The 20,967-nt window shown below is 47.2% G+C and overlaps 1 pseudogene; it reads right to left on the bottom strand.

Annotated features, from left to right (window-relative positions):
* Positions 1-11,795: 11,795 nt before the first annotated feature.
* Positions 11,796-20,967, bottom strand: part of LOC126530413 (uncharacterized) — a 32,477-nt pseudogene continuing 23,305 nt past the window's right edge.

The raw sequence follows: 20,967 nt of genomic DNA, 5'->3' as shown, positions 1-20,967 counted from the left end.
CAGGAAGGCTTAGTAGTGACGAACAACGGCGAATGTCTCAACAACCTTCGGTTTGCATGACATTGTCCTGTTCAGCAACACTGGGCACGAATTACAACAAATGGTTGAGGGCCTTAACCGAGAAAGCGTAGCAGTGGGGTTGAAGATTGATATGCAGAAGACAAAGGTAGTGCTGAATACCCTGGCAAGTGAACAAGAATTCTGGATCGCTAGTCAGACTCTAGAGTCTGTACAGGAGTACGTTTATCTAGGTGAATTACTCACTAATTACTCAAATGATGTAAAGGAAGTTTACAGAAGAACAAAAATGGGTTGGAGTGCATAAGGCAAGCCTTTTCAGATCCTGACTGGGAGCTTAACACTGTAGTTCAAAAGCGCACAATCATTGCATTCTACCAGTGCTAACATATGGAGTGGCAACTCGGGGGATAACAAAGCTCGAGAACAAGTTAAGGACCGCGAAAGAGCGATGTAATGAAAAATGTTTGGCGTAACGTTAATAGACAGGAAGAGAGCGGTGTGGATAGGAAAACGAACGGGTTAGCTGATATTCTAATTGAGGTTAGGACAAAAGAAATGGAGCTGGGCACGCCATGTAATGCATCCGGCAGATAACCGGTGGACCATTAGAGTCGCAAAACGGGTGCAAACGGAAGGGAATCGCAGTCTAGGATGGCAGTAAACTAGGTGGGCTGATGAAATTAGGAAATTTGCAGACGCAAGTTGAAATCAGCTAGCGCAGGATAGGCGCAATCGGAGATCACAGGGAGAGGCCTTCCTGCAGTTGTGAACACAAAAATAGGCCCATAATGATGAAGATTATGATGATTCTTTGCTTAGGCCGCGAGGATTGTCCTTCGGGCCTTGCAGAAAATGGTCAGCCGGACGCACTAAGCAGCGTATGGTCATTCTTCGGGGTGCGAGCCGCCTGAGGAACGCCCCTTGCATCGTCCCGTGTTTGTTAAAGCCGTCTAATCTAACCATCTATGAAAACACAAAATCACTTTTCCGTTTTATAATTTCACGGTCTGTAATTGGTCTTGCCATTTTATCAATTTCCTTGTCTGTTTCGAGACACATTTTGTATTTAACGACCGGTGACTTCGATGAACAACTGTCAACATTTTAGTCACTTTGAAGTTGTGAAAGTATCTTCACTAACGGCCTCCTACAACGTAGTTTGTTATTCAAAAGCTACATGTAAGTGGCTGAAACTCACAGTACGAAGCATAGACTCCATAGCCATGATGAATCAACGGTGTCCTTCACATTGGTAGATGCCGGTTGCCTTCACATTTTGGGAAGCAGTGGCTCTGTCGGTCTGACTACTTCTAATTATCGCCTTCAATACTGCACAGATCTACAGACGCAGTTGTGTCCGGTCGATCGACGCATGCTGCTTGCATGTATCAACTGTTACAGGTGTCAGGTTCGCTCCTTCACTTTCGTGGCTGATTAGCTGTGCCATCTCGGGCTTCATTCTGCGCGTGCAGGGACTGCATTTTCTGCCACCTACCGGTCAAGACGGACCTACCTAAGCGTGCACTCATGGACGACGCTGATCATTTGGGCAGCAATGGTTGTGGCGATCTGACTGTTTCTAATTATGGCCTTTAACTTAACATAGGCTGAGGCCTTGGGATCTTTCCTCTTTCTGTTCTTTAGTTGCCATAGCCACTGCCCCTGCTGTCCTTTGCTGTTGTTGTGTTCTTGTCACTATGCCTAGAAATGCTCAGTTGGCAAAGGAGATAGACGCTCTCCATTCTGAAGTTGTAGCTACGCGAGAAAGCCTTCAGGCCTTTAATGAACGTTATGAATCCGCAAAAGCTAGAAATGAAGCTCACGTGAAGGAAAACAAGACGCCGAGTGACGAAAACAAATCATCGAAAGTCGACAACAAGCTCTTTCCGCAACGACTTACAGACGTTGAGCTTATTCGTGCATGAACAGTTTCGAAATAAAAGGTATTCTCAAGACAGAAAACGAGAGCTGACTTGCAGTTGTGGAAGCCATAGGCGAGGAGGTTGGCTGAACGATTGCCTCCAGTGACAAAGACATAGCACACCGGGTACCAAAAGACAAGGCACGCATATTACAGAGCGCTTGTGCTCACGGTCCTAGAAGTCAAACTTCGCAAATTAAAGCACGAAAGGCAAGACTTAATGCAATAGGTGTTGGGTTTCCTGGGAATGCAACTGCACATATCCATGTCAATATCACCTCACGCCGGAGAATAAGCGACTTTTGTGCACAAGCCCTCGAGCTTAAGAAAGCTAAGGGATGGAAATCCACCTGGACGGATAGCTGCATTATCAACGCGAGAGAATCGGAAGAAAGCCGCGTGCACCGCATCTCCGGCGAGTGAGCTTGCAGTATTTAGACAGTTTCTGATTGTAAGCCCCTAACCACACTAAAGCACTTCTCAGGGACAATTCATCTGCATTCTCCTTGGTTCATTTTAATATCCGGAGCCTCCGCAAACAGCACGATGACATTAGGGCTTTCCTTTCAATCATTGATCATATGTTCTCGTTCATATGTTTATCAGAGACATGGTTCACCTCACATGACGGTACCTTGTACGGAATTTTCGGCTATGCTTCGTAATATTGTTAATTCTTGTTAATATTGTTCATTATTGTTAATTCTGCATTGTCATATCGGCTCCGGCTTGACTTGTCATTTAGCGCCCCATTGTGTGAATCCGCATGGATAGAAATTGACCGTAATGATTTTTTTATTCAAGTACCCTAAAGGCCCATGCGGGCATTACTAGGGGTGTTACAATGAATTAGTGGTAGATACAGTATACGCATTTAAACAGATAATGCATGCTACAATAAAAAGAACGCAAGCGGAGAAACAGGAAAACAAACAAACAAAATGAAACCAGTAAGAGCAATACAACGACACGTCCTAAACGCTGAAGATACATATAGATTTAAAAATTGGTGTCACACAAGATCAACCTAACTTGGTCACTTTATACAAGGAAAAATACTTGATAAAAACGTACACATAGCAGCAGATACTGCATGAAACAATGAAAAGCACAAGCAGAAAAAATTTTATGCAGTACAAGTGACTCTGCGCTAACCTAGAACAAAACCATTTGCGCAAGGACCATCAAAATATGGTGAGGAAAAAAAAGTAAAATAAGAGTAAAAAGGAAAGAAAAGAAAAATGCGCGCAACAACACAGTGACGCCTATAACAAATGAGCAAGAGAATACTATGTTATTAGGTTAAAATGCTGTTTTAGTTTTGCTATGAAATCATCGTGACTTAGAGCTGACACGATTTCACTTGGTAACATATTCCAATGATATTTCGCGAGAAAGAGGGGCGAGTGTCTCAAGAAGTAAGAGCGCGCAAGAACAGGCTGCATTTTAAAGGAATGATCAAGGCGCGGGAAGATACTATGGGCGGGCCAGATGTGGCATGCACTGAAAGACAACCCGCAGTGATATGGTTTGTGAAAATGCGAAAGAAGTCCTATCAGCCTTCGATTTTCTAGCAAGGGGAGATTTAGAGATATTTTTATGTTAGGGATGCTAGAAGTTCGTGAGTAATTTTTCGTGATGAAGCGGGCTGCCTTGTTTCGGACCGCCTCGAGCTTGTTCATGAGGTACGATTGATGCGGATTCCAAATGAAAGACGCGTACTCCATTTTCGAACGAACTAGTGTCGTATAGGCTAATAATTTAGTGGACTTGTTTGCCGAGTAAAGGTTACGCCTAATGTAGTTAAGGGTTTTACACGAGCTGCTAGTAATCGCATCGATGTGATGATTCTATGAAACGTTTGAAGATAAGTGAATTCCCAAATGTTTTATTGTTTGCGTATGTGCAATACTAATGACGTTCATCACGTAACGGGTAACCCTAGGGCTACTAGATCTAGTGAAAGCTATAGCCTTAGTTTTTGAAACATTTATTTTCATATGCCACTGTTTACACCAGTCGGTAATTTTTGCGAGGTCAGATTGCAAAATGTCAGTGTCGAAAGAGTTAATTATTCGTCTATAAATTACGCAATTATCTGCAAATAGTCTTATTGTAGATTTAATATTATTGCTGATGTCGTTGACGTATAGCAGGAATAAAATCAGTCCAATACAGATCCCTGCGGCACTCCGGATTTAACTAGTGATCCCGGAGAAGAAAATTCATTAGCAGTTACAAATTGGTACCGGTTAGTTAAAAAGGTACTAATCCAATTCGTAATCCTACTATTTATATTAAAATGGCGAAGTTTCAATAATAAACGATTATGAGCTGCCTTATCAAAAGCCTTCGCACAATCAATAAATATGGCGTCTATTTGTGAGGAGTCGTTAATAGCTTGGTGCAGGTCAGAGACTAGCTCGAACAACTGCGTCTCACATGAGTGACCCCGCTGGAACCCGTGTTGGTTAATGAAGAGGAGATTGTGATCGGTTAGGTATTTTATAATTGCTGATGATATAATGTGTTCTAATAGGTTACATGGAATACTGGTCAGTGAAATAGGTCTGTAGTTAAAGACAGATGACGGGTCACCGGACTTAAAGATTGGAATAACTTTAGCCATTTTCCATTCGTCAGGAACACACCCTGGATCAATAGATTGTTGAAAAAGAGCAGCGAAAATGCGAGATATCACTGGTTTAGTCATTTTTAGTACTTTTGGACAGATTCCGTCTGAACCGGGAGCCGGGCTATTAGAAAGACGATCAATAGCAGCTTCAATGTCCTTTTGGGTGATTATATCACTCATGATGGAGGTAACAGAACCGAGTTCAATGTTAGCGGGAACGGGAAGTTCACTTGTAAAAACAGAACAGAAGAAATAATTTAGTGCAGTAGCGACCTCCGATGAAGGAAGGAATGCATTGTCTTTCTTTATGGACATGAAGCCTGATGATGATGGTTTGGGGTTTATTACTCTCCAGAATTTTCATGTGTTGTGGCCTAACATGTCGGAAACATCATGGTTGAAAAATTTGTCTTTGGCTGCTTCAATTTCGGTTTTGCATAACTTGGATTGTTCCCGATAACACTTCCAGGCATCATCAGATGTCGAAATTTTAGCTTTTGAATACGCGCGCTTTTTTTTTATTAATACAGCGCCTTACGTGAGAGGTGAACCACGCACTTCTAGTAGATAGAGTTGTTTGTATTTTTGGTATGTACTTTTCTTTAAGTTCAGTCAGCTTGTTACAAACAATCATCCAGTTATCATTGCTATCATGATTATGCATGCCGCTCAAGAATTCTACACAAAAAACCGAGAGCTCGCTGGTGATCATTTCAACATTTGCTCGCGCATAACCCTAAATGGTTTTCTTTTCTTGTACACTTGTTTTGCGCTTTATATCGTATTCACAGTGAAGGACCAATGAATACCAATGAATAACCGTAGCACAACATCTGCAGACTTGGAGTGACGCCTGTCACCGGCAAAAGCTGCCGAGAGCGAGCGGGGCTATACTAATCCAGGTTCAACCAATTTAGGAAGGCCCAATAAGCTTCTACAAGACACTCCCTCACCAGAACAGGAATTGGCCTCCCTGGTGCGGTATTCGGCTACCCCCTCCCACATGTCTCACTCAATTACCCAATGGCCCTCAGTCCCCAGCAGCTGCCAAGCACCTGACCAAACGGGCGGTCAGACCTGTAATGCAGCAGAGTGTGCTAAGAATCTCTGAATCCGGACAGGCCGCCAATGGAAACTGACCCTTGCAACGTTTAACCCCCGGACCCTCTCGAGCGAGGCTAGCTTAGCAGGACTCTTTGAGGAATTATCAGACATTGTTCGGGATATCATCGGCCTTAGTGAGATTAGAACTGGTGAGGCTTATACATTGCGGAATAACGGACATGTCCTCTGCAATAGAGGTCTCCTAGATTAGAAGCAATACGGGGTAGGATTCCTAATCCATAAGGACATAGCGGGCAACATTGACGAATTCTACAGCATTAATGGGAGGGTAGGTGTAGTCGTAATCAAGCTAAATAAGAGGTATAGATTAAAGGTAGTACAAGCCTACGCTCCAACATCTAGTCACGATGATGAGGAAGTAGATCAGTTTTATGAAGATGTTGAATTAGCAATGAGAAAAGTGCAAACTCCGTATACTATAGTAATGGGTGACTTCAATGCAGAAGCGGGGAAAAGCAGGCTGGGGAACAAGCAGTTGGCATCTACGGCGTCGATTCTACGAATGTTAGAGGGGAGATGCTGGTAGAATTCGCAGAAAGGAATAAGCTTCGAATAATTAACGCCTTTTTCAAGAAGCGTAGCAACAGAAAGTGGACCCGGAAAAGCCCTAATGGTGAAACAAGAAATGAAATTGACTTCATACTTTCTGCTGATCCCAGCATAGTGCAGGATGTAGAAGTGATAGGTAGGGTAAAGTGCAGTGATCATAGGTTACTGAGGGCTAGGGTTCACCTCAATTTGAAAAGAGAACGAGCAAAATTGGTCAAGAACAAACAGGTCAACTTAAAGGCAGTAAGGGTAAAAGCAGACAAATTCAGGCTGGTACTTGCAAACAAATATGCAGCCTTAGAGCAGAGAGATGATGATGACATAGAGCTAATGAATGACTCCCTAACTAGGCTGGCTTCACAGGCAACAATTTAGGTGGGAAGTAAGGCACCAAGGCAACCAGTAGGCAAGCTCTACCAAGTAACAAAAGACCTAATAAGGAAACGACAAAAGATGAGAGTGTCCAACTCAAGAGATCAGATAGAATTCGCAGAACTGTCAAAACTGAGCAACAAAGCGAAAATAAGCGATATTCGATAGTATAGCGTGAGAAAGACTGAGGAAGCCGTAAAAATGGATGCAGCCTGAAATCAGTGAGAAAGAAACTTGGCATAGGACAAACCAAGATGTATGCACTAAAAGATAAGCAGGGTAATATCATCAGCAATCTCAAAGATATAGTAAAAGCAGCGGAAGAATTCTATACTGACCTGTACAGTGCGCAGAGGAGTCAGGATGCCTCAATTACAAACAGTAATAAGCAGGATATAGAAACTCCTGTTATAACTTGTGATGAGGTCAGAAGGGCCCTGCAAGACATGAAACTAGGAAGAGAGGCAGGAGAAGATGGAATAACAGTCGATTTAATCAAATATAGAGGAGACATAATGCTAGGAAAACTGGCGGCTCTTTATACGAAGTGTCTATCGACTGCAAGGGACCCAGAAAACTGTAAGAATGCAAGCATTATACTAATCCACAAAAAGGGAGACGTTAAAGAATTGAAAAATTATAGGCCCATTAGCTTACTCCCAGTATTATATAAAATATTTACGAATATAACATCCAATAGAATATGGGCAACACGGCACTTTAGTCAACCGAGGGAACAGGCTGGCTTCAGGAAGGGATACTCTACAATGGATCACATCCATGTCATTAATCAGGTAATTGAGAAATCCGCAGAGTATAATAGGCCTCTCTATATGGCTTTCATAGATTGCGAAAAGGCATTTGATTCAGTAGAGATACCAACAGTCATAGCGGCATTACGTAATGAAGGAGTACAGAACGCTTACGTAAATACCTTGAAAAATACCTACAGAGGTTCTACAGCTACCTTAATTTTACACAAGAAAAGCAGGAAGATACCTATAAAGAAAGGGGTCAGACAGGGAGACGCAATCTCTCCAATGCTATTCACTGCGTGCTTGGAAGAAGTGTTCACGCTGTTATATAACATTAATGAAGGAGCCATTCACACGCATGAGCTTCATTTTCCATAGGAATTGCCTTTCTTCGCCTCCGCAGTTGTAACGGCTCCTGAGCTTCAGCTACGAAGGCGAAAACTAAGATTTGTAGTCAGCATTTTGCCGTCTTATGAGTGCATAAGTCTTCATTTTATGGCATCTTTTCCTCCCTCGCGCTTCCCAACTGTAGTTGCGCCTCTCACATGAGTGTTTGCTGTGCATCGAGGGTGAATGTAAACGCATCGGTGTGTTCACATTTGCAGCCACGTACGGTTCTCGTCACGCTAACCTGTGTAAATGAACAATGGCTGAATATTAGTCTTTCTTTAACACATTAGGAATGAGAAAGCATTGGAAAAAAAGACATACCTACAACTGACAGATAACGGGAACTTACGGACATGTGTGCGATCGACAAAGTAGCTCAGGAAACAAAAAAGGGAGACGTACGCCTCTTTTTGTTCAATAATTGTAGAGAAAGTAGACCCGCTCTGCGCCGGCGTAACCGAGCGAATAAGCACAGCGAAGGATGAAACAGTGAACGCAGAGTGCAGCGGCGGCATGTAAGACGGCTTTAGCTAAGAGAGCGCGAAGAGAAAACCGGAGGAGGAGGGTATGGCGAAACCATGAGAAGCAAAGTGTAGTGCCGCGCAAGACGGGCTCCGTGGGAACGACCACTACGACATGGCGCCAGAGTAGCGCGCCGTCGTCTGTTCACCGATGGCATGTGGAGAGCGCCTCCACCCATAACATATTTGGAAACAAAGCGCTGCATGAGCGGAAGACTACCTGCGGAGGCTGCTGCGACTTGCCCCCACACTTCACCTATGTGCTGCCTCTTGCAATCTCCTGATTAGTGGGGCAGTCGCGCCAAACTGTGTCCAATGTGCCGCGAGAGACAGATTGTCTGCGCCAGCCAATATATCGTGAGATGAGAACACGTATAGCTTTCGCATCAGGATATTATCGGTGAATGTTTTAGACCTGAAAGGAACTGTACAATCTGGGGTGATGCCGAAGGGGGTACAATGTCTCGCAGCATTTTCGTAGCGTTCTGCTGCGAGGAAATGACTGGGGAATGAGAGCCGGCCTTCAAGGAGGGGGTGCAGTTAAACCAGCGTTCGAAAGTGTTATTTGCCACCATGCGAAAATGGGATAAACTGACACGCCACAGCTCGTGACGCAATGAAGAAAGTCATTAATGCTTGTGACAGAATGGAAGGCAGAGCTAACGCAAGTGCTCTAGCTTATATTTTAGGTGACGTGATGTATACGTGGCCGTCCTGTTAAAGAAGTGTAATACAGTCAACCGCCTTTATAACGAAGTGCCTGTGGTCTCCAGAATCCTTCGTTATAGGGGTCACTTCGTTGTAAAGGTCGCGGAGCGGATAGCTCACACAAGAACATGAACAGAGATTTTCCTTCGTTATACCGGTCATTTTGTTCTAGACGTGCTCGACTGCAGTTGGCGTCAGCATGGCAGAAGCTTGTTTGAACATCGCGCTCCTGTGCCTGCGGCTTCAGACACGATCATCTATGAGGACATTCCGCCAGCCCTGCATAGCCATTGGAGCCAATGAATACGCACACGAGCTTGCGTGTTATCGCTGATAACTGCGGCCGTGTCTCTGGAAACAGTAGTAGTATATTGTGAAATGATTTGGCAGTGTATAATTATAGTAAGAAAATCGGAAAGTCTTCGTGAATTACTTCATGAATAGCGAAAGCCTCTTAACTCAATGTCCTGCGCAATGCCTTTGAACGTCACAACCGCGATGCTGAAGGTCATGTTTGTCAAGAAAACGCTTGAAAACGTGTGCACTAATTTACTACTTTATATATAACGTGGTGCCATGAATGGGACCTTCGTCATAGAAGTGGCGACCATCTTAAAAGCAGAAACATGAAAATGCCTTTTGTGGTACATCAGGCCTTACAAATCGCTGCACGAAATCACTGAAAGCACCGTGAGCGTCCTTGTCCCGTCGCCTGCTTCAGATGCCACTGCTGTGTCCTGTGCACTTTACTCGCTCGTCCTTTGTCGCGCTGTTTTTGTTTTTATTCTGGAGATGAACCACCCAGCCCCTTCGAACACACTGCTATCGTTCACATGCCAGTGCTGTGAACTCTGCCGTTCGCGGCGCTGTTCGCCAACACGTCGCTGGCGCGTTACAACGGCGGCCCGGTGCCTACTGCGTCCACACGTTAGCGTTCCAAGTCTCTGGCGCGTACGGTGCCGTGGTTTGCGCAACGAACAGTTTAACGTCAAGCTAAATATATCGAATGCTTTCACTGGACGCTGGCAAACGCCAACGGTTTTCCGTCAGTATCATCTCATGCACTATCGAGGTGCGACCTCTTTGAGGGCACTTCCGGTGCTCCTCTTAGTGGCTGCATTGTGGGACGCCTGTAATCTGCCAGGGCGGTGTTCCGGCAGCGAAGCAGTAGTTCCCTCGCGTGCAGCCTTACGCCGTGTTTCCTATGCGCATCGCTATTTTCGCGGACAACCCAAGAATAAAAAGACTATACCTAGGTTGTCCAACTCAAAAACAACTTGCATAGGTGCGCCAGCCAATTAGTTTCGCTCACTTTCGCGGTGTCGAGTAGCTTCACGCCTATAAACCCAAATCAGGGATTTTAGAGTGAAAGCTGAATGCCTTACCGACTTTTCTGGCTGATCCTGCTCACCCACAGATACTATTGCAGCTCGAAGCTACGATCTTTTATTTTCGAATCAGCGCATAGCCCCTCAAATTACCAGAGCAAGGTCATTTAGCTGTGAGCGGGCTCATGCTGGCTTGGCTTTCATTAGGAGATGATGAGCAGGTACACTGGCGTTTTGTGGTCGGAGCTTATTTGTGATTCTCTGTACAGTGCCCTATATATATTGTCGCGTATACCCTGCTGGAGTATACAAGCTGAATGAAGATGCAGGCGGTTGCACGTTTCGAAAACGTAAGCGGCGACGCGCGATGCCGAGACGAACCTTGTTCTCCTCTTGCTCAGTCCCTTGCTGCGCCACACCATGAAGCACTACCCCCTCTTAAAAAAAAAAAAAGAAAAGAAAAGAAAGAGAGAAGGAAAGCATACATAGGCTTGACCTAAGAGCGCCGAGATGGTCTAGGACGAACACATAAGCTATAGTCATTATCACTGTGGTGTGCGACATAGTCACAAGGCACTGATGGACGAGCAACAACAAAAACTAACCGAAGTGGTTGAAAACGTCGAATATTAGAGGCTATAGTACGGTTTCAACCGCACAACGTGCACAATCTCAGATTGCGGTTGTCGATGTCGGGGAGGCTGGCTTCCATCAGGAAGGACTTCGTAATTCACGTCACTAATTCACTGCAACGCTCTGTAAGGTCCGATGTAGCGACTCAAAAACTTCTCGGATAGTCCTTTTCGGCGCACGGGAGTCCAGACCAAAACTTGATCACCAGGTTGGAACTAGACATGTCGACGGCGGAGATTGTAACATTGCGCATCGATGCTCTGTTGTTGCTTTATGTGCACTCGGGTAAGCTGACGGGCTTCTTCCGTTCGTTGCACGAAAAGTTCGGCATCTTGGGCGAGGTCGACATGATCGATGTTGTTGCACGGCAGCATTGCTTCTAACATAGTCTGAACTTCACGGCTGTAAACGAGGTAAAACGGCGTGAAGCGTGTTGTTTCTTGCGTAGCAGCATTAGGCTAGCCTTGAAGTTGTTCCAGAATCTTGGAGTGGTATTCCACCCCGATTTCTCTCGATTACTCGAAATGTATCTTCGCTCACAATTGAGCATGAGACTCCGGAATCAACCTCGATCAGGACTTCTTGTCTTTGTATCTGTACTTGAACCATAAACTTCTGTTCTTGCTCATTCACTTCGCAGAGTGAAAACAATGCACTCATTTCGTACACGCCCTTGCTCCTTTCAGCCTTCCTTTTTCGCTCAGGCGTCTTCAGGGCCGCTCTACTTTCGTCGTTTGAACGACAAGCCCTCGCTATGTGTCCAACCCTTTTGCATTTGAAGCATGCCGCTTTTCTAAAACTGCATAAATGCGGAGCGTGCTTACCGTTGCAACGGTATCAAGCGGATCCCTCTGCCGCGGCGTCTTGCTTCGTGCGGGTTGCTTGTATCATGCCCTGGCAGTCCGTCTCGTCTCGGCCTTGCATGCGTATGTCTTGCTGTTGCTTGGCTGTCGCTTCTGTGGTCGCGGCCATGTCGTACGCGACGTTGAACGTAAGGTCGTGTTCTGCGAGAAGTCGCTGTTGAACGGCTTCGTTCTGGAGGCCGCATACGAAACGATCTCGCATCATGATGTCCAATGGCAGCTGCTCGTCACTGAAACCGCAGTCTTCGGCTAGCTTCCGAAGCGCCGTGACGTCGTCCGCAACCGATTCCTTGGCAGCTTGGTTTCTCTTGTAGAACGAAAACCTTGCGTACAGCTCTGAGGGCCTTGGATGCGGGTGCTTGCGAACCGCCGTCTTAATTTCCTCGTAGGTTGCTGCTGTCGGTCTTGCTGGCTTCACTAGAGTCATGATGAGCCCTTACGCTTCTTCGCCGCAACAACTCAGCAGGACGGCTCTTTTCTGTTCTTCTTTCGCTATCTTGTTAGCTTCGCAGAACATTTCTAGCCTCTCGACGTATTCGTCCCATGACGCGTTTGTGCCGATACGATACTCCTGCGAACGGCCATCGCCGCCGCTTCCTCGTCGCCAACTGTAGCGTATCAGCCGGACGCCAGAGTGGAACAGACGTTTATTGGATGCAATGCCCCCTTTATAGGGTGATGAACACCGACTGCTGCTTGCGTGGCTAATAAGCGATATTCATGAAAATGTAGTGTGGCACGCGATAAGTATACAGCAATAGGCAAACGTTACGTAAGGGAGTATCTCGTCCCACGTCTTGTGCTGTACATATACGTACATAGACAGCATGTCAGTCACCGTTTTGTTCAGTCGTTCCGTCAAGCCGTTTGCCTGCGGATGATAGGCAGCTGTCCTTCGACGGGTCGTGCTGTTGAGTTTAGAAACGTCTTCAATGAGCTGTGCTGTAAAGGCTTTGCCTCTGTCTGTGATGACGTGCGATGGGGCGCCATGCCGTAGGACGATGCTCTGTATGAAAAACTGGGCAACCTCAGAAGCTGTGCCTCGAGGCAGCGCCTTTGTCTCAACATACCGCGTTAAATAGTCCGTGGTGACGATTATCCACCTGTTGTCAGAAGATGACAGTGGAAACGGGCCCAGAAGATCCATGCCGACCTGGTCGAAAGGTTTGCCAGGTGGGTCAATCGGATTCAGCAATCCCGCAGGCTTCACAGCTAGCGGCTTTCGGCGCTGGCTTTCACGGCAGGCTTGGACGTACCGCTTAACACACTCGGCAAGTTTCGGCCAGTAGTAGGATTTGCGCACTCTATCAAGCGTTCGCGTAAAACCCAAATGGCCAGACGGAGGCTCGTCATGACAGGCGAACAAAACTTCGGCACGGAGGTCTGCTGGAACGACCAAAAGGTAGGTCTTGTTGGTGGCAGCGGAGTTCTTCTTGTATAAGACGCCATGTCGTAAACAAAAAGACGACAATCCTCGAGCGATATGCCGGGGTATTGATGGGTTTCGTCCTTCCATATGTTCGAATATAGGCCGTAGTGCGTCGTATGCGCGCTGCCGTGTGGACAAATTAACGCTTACGGCCCCAAGGAAAGTGCCGTCGTCCTCAATGTCGTGGTCGGTAGTGTCGATAGGGGCGCGCGAGAGTGCGTCAGCGTCTTCGTGTATGCGGCCCGACTTGTACGCGATGGTCACGTCGTACTCCTGCCAACGTAGGCTCCACCGTGCCAGTCGTCCAGAAGGGTCCCGGAGATTTGCAAGCCAGCATAACGAGTGATGATCAGTTACAACTTTGAATGGGCGGCCGTAAAGGTAAGGTCGAAATTTGGCCAGCGGCCATACGACGGCAAGACACTCTTTCTCCGTGGTGGTGTAGTTGGTCTCTGCACGTGATAGTGTGCGACTTGCGTAGGCGATCACTCTTTCAATACCTTCCTGCCGTTGTACAAGCACCGCACGAAGACCAACGTTACTGGCGTCTGTATGAACTTCCGTGTCCGCCTCCTCGTCAAAGTGGGCCAAACCTGGTGCTGATACCAGACGCTGTCGAAGCTCGGTGAAAGCAGTCTCTTGCTCTGAGGACCAGACGAACGATACATAGTCCCCCGTGAGGCGAATCAGCGGCTCCGCCATCTTCGATAAATTTTCGATGAAACGCCGGTAGTATGCGCAAGGGCCCAGGAAGCGTCGGACACCTTTCTTGTCGGTCGGTGTTGGGAAACGAGGCTACAGCGGCAGTTTTCGCGGGATCGGGGCTAACGCCTTCCGCGCTCACCACGTGTCCGAGAAACATCAGCTCCTTCTAATGACACTTCTGAGGCTTCAAGGTGAGCTTAGCCGATCGGATGGCTTCGAGAACTTGCCGCAGTCGTTTCAGGTGGTCGTCAAATGTCGCCGAAAAAACAACCACGTCGTCAAGGTAGACGAAGCAGCTTTGCCACTTCAGACCAGCAAGAACGGTGTCCATCATTCGCTGGAAAGTTGCTGGTGCCGAACAGAGACCGAAATGAAGTACTCTGAAATCGTAAAGGCTATCTAGAGTGACAAACGCAGTTTTTTCGCGGTCTCATTCATTTACCTCAATTTGCCAGTAACCGTTCTTTAGATCGAGAGACGAAAAATACTTAGCTCGCCGCAACCTGTCTAAAGAGTCATCGATACGTGGTAGTGGGTACACGTCCTTCTTGGTAACCTCGTTGAGGCGTTGATAATCAACACAGAAACGAAGCGTTCCGTCCTTTTTCTTGACTATAACGACCGGGGAGGACCACGTGCGGACTGTGCGAAGGTTGTATGACACCATCATCTAGCATCTCCTTGACTTGGGCCTGAAATGCCTCACGTTCTTTCGGCGAGACACGATAAGGCTGTTGTTTGATGAGGCGTCCGTCGGCGGATGTCGTTATTCGGTGCTTCGTGATTTGCGTTTGGCACACCTTAGTAGCCCGAGCGAAGCACGCGCGGAATTCGTTCAAGAGTTCATGCAGTGCGCTCTTTTGGTCGTCTGTAAGCTCGGAGTTTACATCGATGTCTCGGAGCGAACCGCCGTCTGTGTCCACTTCAGAAGCAAAGCACTCGACGACGTCCGTTGATGGTTCAGCGTAGGCGATGGCAGTGCCACGAAAATTGTGCCGATGCTCAAAGGTAAAGTTGGTAACGAGGACCGTTGCCTGGCTATCACGATGTTCCACAAGGTTTCGCGCTACACAAGTACCTTGGGTCAGCAACATAGAAATGTTGCCTTCTACAATGGCTTCACCGTCTTGTAGCTCGTCGGACTTGACCGGAACCATAACACTTGCACGCGGCGGTATCGTGATGCTGTCGTCCGAATCGCGAAGTGCGGATCTGTGTCCAATGGCGTCGGTCTGTGTTGCCCGTTGTTTCGAGAAAGTGATGCAGCACTCGCGGGGGTCAACAATGGCGCCATATTCCCGGAGAAAGTCTATTCCAAGAATCAAATCGCGGGAACACTCGCGTCGAACCAGACAAGTGGCGAGAAAAGCAGCACCGCGAATTTCTACTCTGGCCGTGCATAGGCCAAGCGGTGTGACGACGCGGCCACCTGCCCTACGAACTGGTGCCCCGTTCCACGGCAACGTAACTTTTTTCAGAACGCGCGCCAGTTTTCCACTAAGAATAGAGTAATCGGCGCCGGTATCTACAAGTGCACTCATTTTTCTGCCGTCGATCAACACAAGTATGTCCAGTGAAATCTTGTTCGCGGAAACTGGTTCTGGCGTCATCGTGTTTTCGTTGTTCTGCGGTCGGCACGATACGAGGTCTTGAGCGCGCCGAGTATCAGCGGCCCCGCCTCGGAAGGTCGCTGACGTCAGTTTTCTCGGCGTGGACTTGGTGATCGCCCTTGCGTCGTCCTCGAGGTGGTATCGTGAGCAGGGAAATATCGCCGCGGTGAGGGTGAGCGTGACTGCCGCTGCGATGGGCCCGGCCAGCGCTGCTGTTCGAGGAATTCTGCGATGTCGGGTGGCCTTTGGCCGAACTTAGGTCGAGGTGAATCGATAGAAAAACCCCGCAGGCTGAGTCGTCGGTAAAACTTTAATGAAGTCCCGCAGAAACTCACGATCTGCAGCACTTTACCATACGAAGTTTTACCATACGATACTATACAGGGGTAATTGAGACCTTAGGGAGAGGCTTAGTCCTGGGCGGTGGACATAAAGACAGGCTGATGGGACGATAAGCTCCCTTTAGGGAGCCGCAAAAGCGCGTATGACTCGTCTCGCCGCTCGCACCCCTATTCGCCACACGCAGTCACTAGCGCAGTCACATGGGCAGACGGCATCGTTCTTGCAGAAGCCAACTTCACGGCTGCTCCGCTGAAGCTGCAGCTTCTGCACCGCCAGTTCGCAGTCGGGAGGCGTCGGTTGTCCCGTGTGCCTGCGATACGATGAGGCTGGCCGATTCCCCATTTCGCAGTCTGGTCAGCTGGAAACGAAACGGGATCGTCCATGTTTGTGAATCAGCCGGGTCCGTTGTTGTTGTTTTCCAGTTGCGATCTTTGTAAAGATCGGTCGTTGCTTTGCAGCGCCACTGAGTAGGCGATATAACTGGTTGCCGGGGACCAAATCACTCAAAGCGTGCAGACAATAGCGAGGCATTCTTCACGTTTTCGTGATTGTTGATTCCAGACAATTGTGATTACTCGCGAACGTCACCCCACGCAGGGGCGTATGTGTCAGCAGGCGTTTGGTGTATTGCGACGTGAGGGTTGGACCCTCCCCCGTCTAACACTGCGCGTCCTAGCCGTATCTGGGAAAAAAGGATCCTGGGGGTTGAGCCAATGCCGGGTGTTTGGACCGGAACGCCCGAACTGACCTACCCGAATAAAATCGCTAGTTGCCTCTTCCACTCTCTCCCTCCAATCTTCGTCTTTCACTCACTTTACATTTTCCTGTCTTTTCCTGACTTCCCCTTACTTCCAATTTTTCCTAGCAGCAAGGGTTAACCTTGAGTGAGTAGCCAACCTATGCTATGTGATATTCGGGTATAGTGGTAACGTAAAGCTGGCGTTTGCAGCACTTATTTCACAGGTCCTGCAGCGTTACTTTGTAGAGCTCCACTGTGGGTGGCTGACGTTACTGCCGAAAAATTACACTCACTTGTGGCTGCTTGCTTCCCTCCATTGCCTGATCGCTCCCTGAAGAAGGGGTGCACGAATGAAGTCTTCCAGTTTATATTGGCCGTCAAATAGAAGCTTTCCTCGTTCCCATGTAACTCACTCTGAAAAACCAGACAAACTCGTTTGAACAATTTGTTCATTCCTGGGTTTCTAACGCTCTCATCGAATTTATTGGTACAGGTTATAAAGCCTCCAGGTTGACAAGCGGTGATCTCCTCTTGGAGCTCTGCAACCAGAAACAATATGTAGAGAAACCCAGTCTAGTGTCACTTGGAGACGCAAAAGTAACAGTAACCCCACACCATACTATGAACACCACCCGTGGCGTAGTCTCAGATGATGATCTCTTGCAGCTGACTGAAGCTGAAATCCTGGAGGTCTTCAGTGAGCACAACGTCATCAACATTGAACGAATGAAGATGAGGCTGACAATAAGGAAATCTAGACCAAGCACCTGACACTTCTGGCACAAATGTTCGGCCAGAGTTAATCGAGGCCAGGTACATAAAGCTTCGTGTTCGGCCGTACGTGCCAAATCCCCTGCGATGTTTCAAATGACAGCGTTTAGGTCACAGTTCACAGAGCTGCCGAGGCCGCCATGCCTTTGTGAAATCTAGCACCCATGAACAAACCTCTCAATCTTGCCAGAACTCTCTGCACTTTGTAAACTGTGATGGGGAGCACCTCGCATACTCGCGGGCGTGCCCATCTTAGAAAAAAAGAAAGGGAAATTGTAACAATTAGTGTAAAGGAAAAGATAAGTTTCAGGCAGGCACATAGGCGGGTATCCTACCTGCTAAAAAAAAAGAAAGAAAACAGCTTTGCCGAAGTGGCGCGTAACGTGGGGAAGCGCCTCAACGGCCCCCGGCGGCTGTCGACCCACGCGCAGGGAGGCGACGGTGACACCATCCGTCCCCCCCCCCCCCCTCCCCGCCGGCTGCAGCTTGCACTGCTCCGCCACCCCAGCAGAAGGGACCATCGACCTCCGAGCCGGTGGCCTCAAAGGTCTCGGTTGCCGAGACGAGGCCTTCACGTCAAACACCGCGCTAGTAAGAATGCTTATTAACGCCTCGCAAGCGTCTACGGACAGAAAAGCAGCCAGACGGAGCCGCCAGCGCCTAAGGAGCGGCGAAACTCTCGCAATCGCTCAAAATAAGACAAAACTCGCGTCACGGTGCCTGGAAAGGGCCGTGAGCTAGTCTTCGTCTCTCAAATACACAGCACACAAATAAACACACAAAAAGATATACAAGGGAATATTAGAGGACTTCCCCTTAACCTAGACGGCATTACAGTAATTCTACATATGTACAATCCAAAGTTACTGTGTGTTCAAGAGTCACATCTGAAACCCCTAGGCACAAAATGTTTCGTCAGTACACCATGTATCATAAAGACCGCAACGAGGCGAGTCTGTAGCTTACCATCATGTCGCCATTCAGACGTCCCTAGAGGCAGTGTCAGTTCCGGCAATTCTTTTTAATAAATTGATCATATTATGTTGGACATACATACTGCCAAATTATCATATCGGAAAAACTATTTTTGTAACCCAATTGAGCAGCTCCTGGACCCCTACATACTCGTGGTCGATTTTAATGCTCACAACATGGTGTGGGGAGACACGCGATGCGACGTGAGAGGTCGTCTTATTGAAAATTTTATTGTAAACTCCGGTGCGTGCTTCTGCAATTAAAGGGAGTCAACGTAATACAATATTCACTATATTTCATGCTGATCAATAGACCTGTCGATTGGCTTTGCAATTACCTGACTTGGAATGGCAGCTAACCAAAGATCCTTATGGAAACGACAACTTCACTGTAATGTTAAATTTAGCACATCAACACGAATAATGCGCTCCACCGGCCCCCCAGCGGAAAGTAGCCTCCGCCGAATGAAATTATTCTCAGGAATGCACTTATCAATACATCTTATCACCGACTTTTGGATAGATGAAGCAGTAGCGTATTTTACTTCTTTTATACTCGTCGCAGCTGAAAAGTCCATTCCGGAAACACACGATCTCTCATGTAAAAGGCGGGTACTCTGGTGGTATCAGCAGTGCAGACTGGCGCGGAGGAAAGAAAGCACACCGTGGGGTTTGCTACGTCCACTCCCCGAGTGTAGAAAATCTCACAATTTAAACTGGTGAAATCTCAAGGAAGGCGTACGCGGAGACAGGCATGGAGGGCTAGCTGGGAGAGGTTGCTCTCGGGCATCGTATCGTACACTGAAGTGTCTGAAGTATGGAATGACATACGGAAGCTAAAGGGGCAGTGAATCCCGCCATTGCCCTTAGTTGACGACCAACGGATTACCGTGGAAGACCAGGCCAGTGGTCTGGGCGGACATTTCGAACATATATCAAGGTGCACACCAGTACACAAAATAATTCTTTAAATATAAAGAAGTAGCTGAACTTAAGGCACTCGATCGTAAATGCCGTCCGAATGAGCTATACCACTGTCCTTGGGTAAGCTCTGCACATGGGGAAGCTCTGCAGCGGGAGCTGATAGAATCAGGCATGACTCGCTTGAAAATTTACCCACCGACACACAGACGACACTTCTGGCACTTTTGAATTCTATTTGGGCGGCCGGATACCTCCCATCCTCATGGAAGGAAGCTATTGTTATTGCGGTTTTGGAGATGGGTAAAGACCCTTCTTTGGCGGCAAGTTATCGCCCGTTAGCTCTGCCAAGCTGTCCGTGTAAGCTTTTTGAAGAAATGATTAAAATACAGTTCCTTCAACTGCACACTATGCTTGGTGCTTATCAGCGTGGCTTCAGAGATGGGCGGTCCACAGCTGATCGTCTTTGCGTATTGAAGGAAGTATCTGTGATGCATTTGCACGTAAACAATTTTTCTTATCGATATTCCTCGTTAGGGAGAAGGTGTACGACACAACGTGGGCGTTTCAGATCTTGTGAGACTTGTGGAAAATGGGCATACGTTGAAATAAGTTAAACATACTAGAAAAACATTTGTCCTAACGTACCACCCGTGTGAAAATCGGCAACGCGACCATTCATACAGGAAACTGGCGTACCCCAAGGAGGCGTGCTTAGCCGCACGCTCTTTATCGTGAAGACGAACACGCTTCGTGCTTCATTACCGCCAGCCATTTTTTATACCCTTTATGTAGACGACATATAAGTAGGTTTCAAATCCTGAAACCCTGCAGTGTGTGAGAGGCAAGTACAACAGGGCTTGAACAAATTGTCCAAATGTGCAGAAGAAATGGCATTTAAAGTGAGCCCCAAGAAATGTTCTTGTGTGTTTTTCATAAGAAAGAAAGGACCATATCCCATTATGAAAATGTATGGGCAACAAACACCTGTGAATAAATAGCACACGTTTTTAGGCATTATACTTGACTCTTAGCTAACTTTTATTCCACACATGAAATATCTCAAGGTTAAATGCTTAAAAGCAATTAACTTACTGAAACTTTTACCTCACACAATATGGGGCAGCGACAGGAAGTGTGTAATGAATCTTTACAAGGGCCACTGGCGCTTTCAGAATAAGTCCGATTGAATGTTTATATGTAGAATCAAATGAGTGGTCACTCTATCTGCAGATAGCACTGATTAACACAACGCATTTTCTGAAAGTTCACTCTGATCATCAACATCTGTGTTCTAATACCGTTAACGATATTATATGTGATACACACTTTCGTAATCGTCCCTCTGCAAGACAGCCTCCTTCACTGCTTGTAAGGGAGCTTGGCGTTAAAGTGTATGTCCGACCCCTCGTACATCGCTTAATTCCTCCAGCTAAACTGCTATCGCCTTGGTAGTCGCAGCTGATAAAACGTGATATATCTTTTCTAGAAGTTCCAAAGCACGCTCTAGAGATTGAAATCCGAACGAATTTCCTAGAACTGCAGTACAAGCTCTCCTGCACGGAGTTCCACACAGAAGAATCAAAGTCACATGCCGGGGTGTCCTAAGCAGCCGTCGGTCCGTCCTTCTCGGAATCCGATGTGGTGTATCCCAA

Source organism: Dermacentor andersoni, chromosome 4, assembly GCF_023375885.2.
Source record: "Dermacentor andersoni chromosome 4, qqDerAnde1_hic_scaffold, whole genome shotgun sequence".
NCBI classification, from domain to species: Eukaryota; Metazoa; Arthropoda; class Arachnida; order Ixodida; family Ixodidae; genus Dermacentor; species Dermacentor andersoni.
The sequence above is the reverse complement of the archived record's forward strand: the minus strand, read 5'-3'. Positions and strand labels throughout refer to the sequence as shown.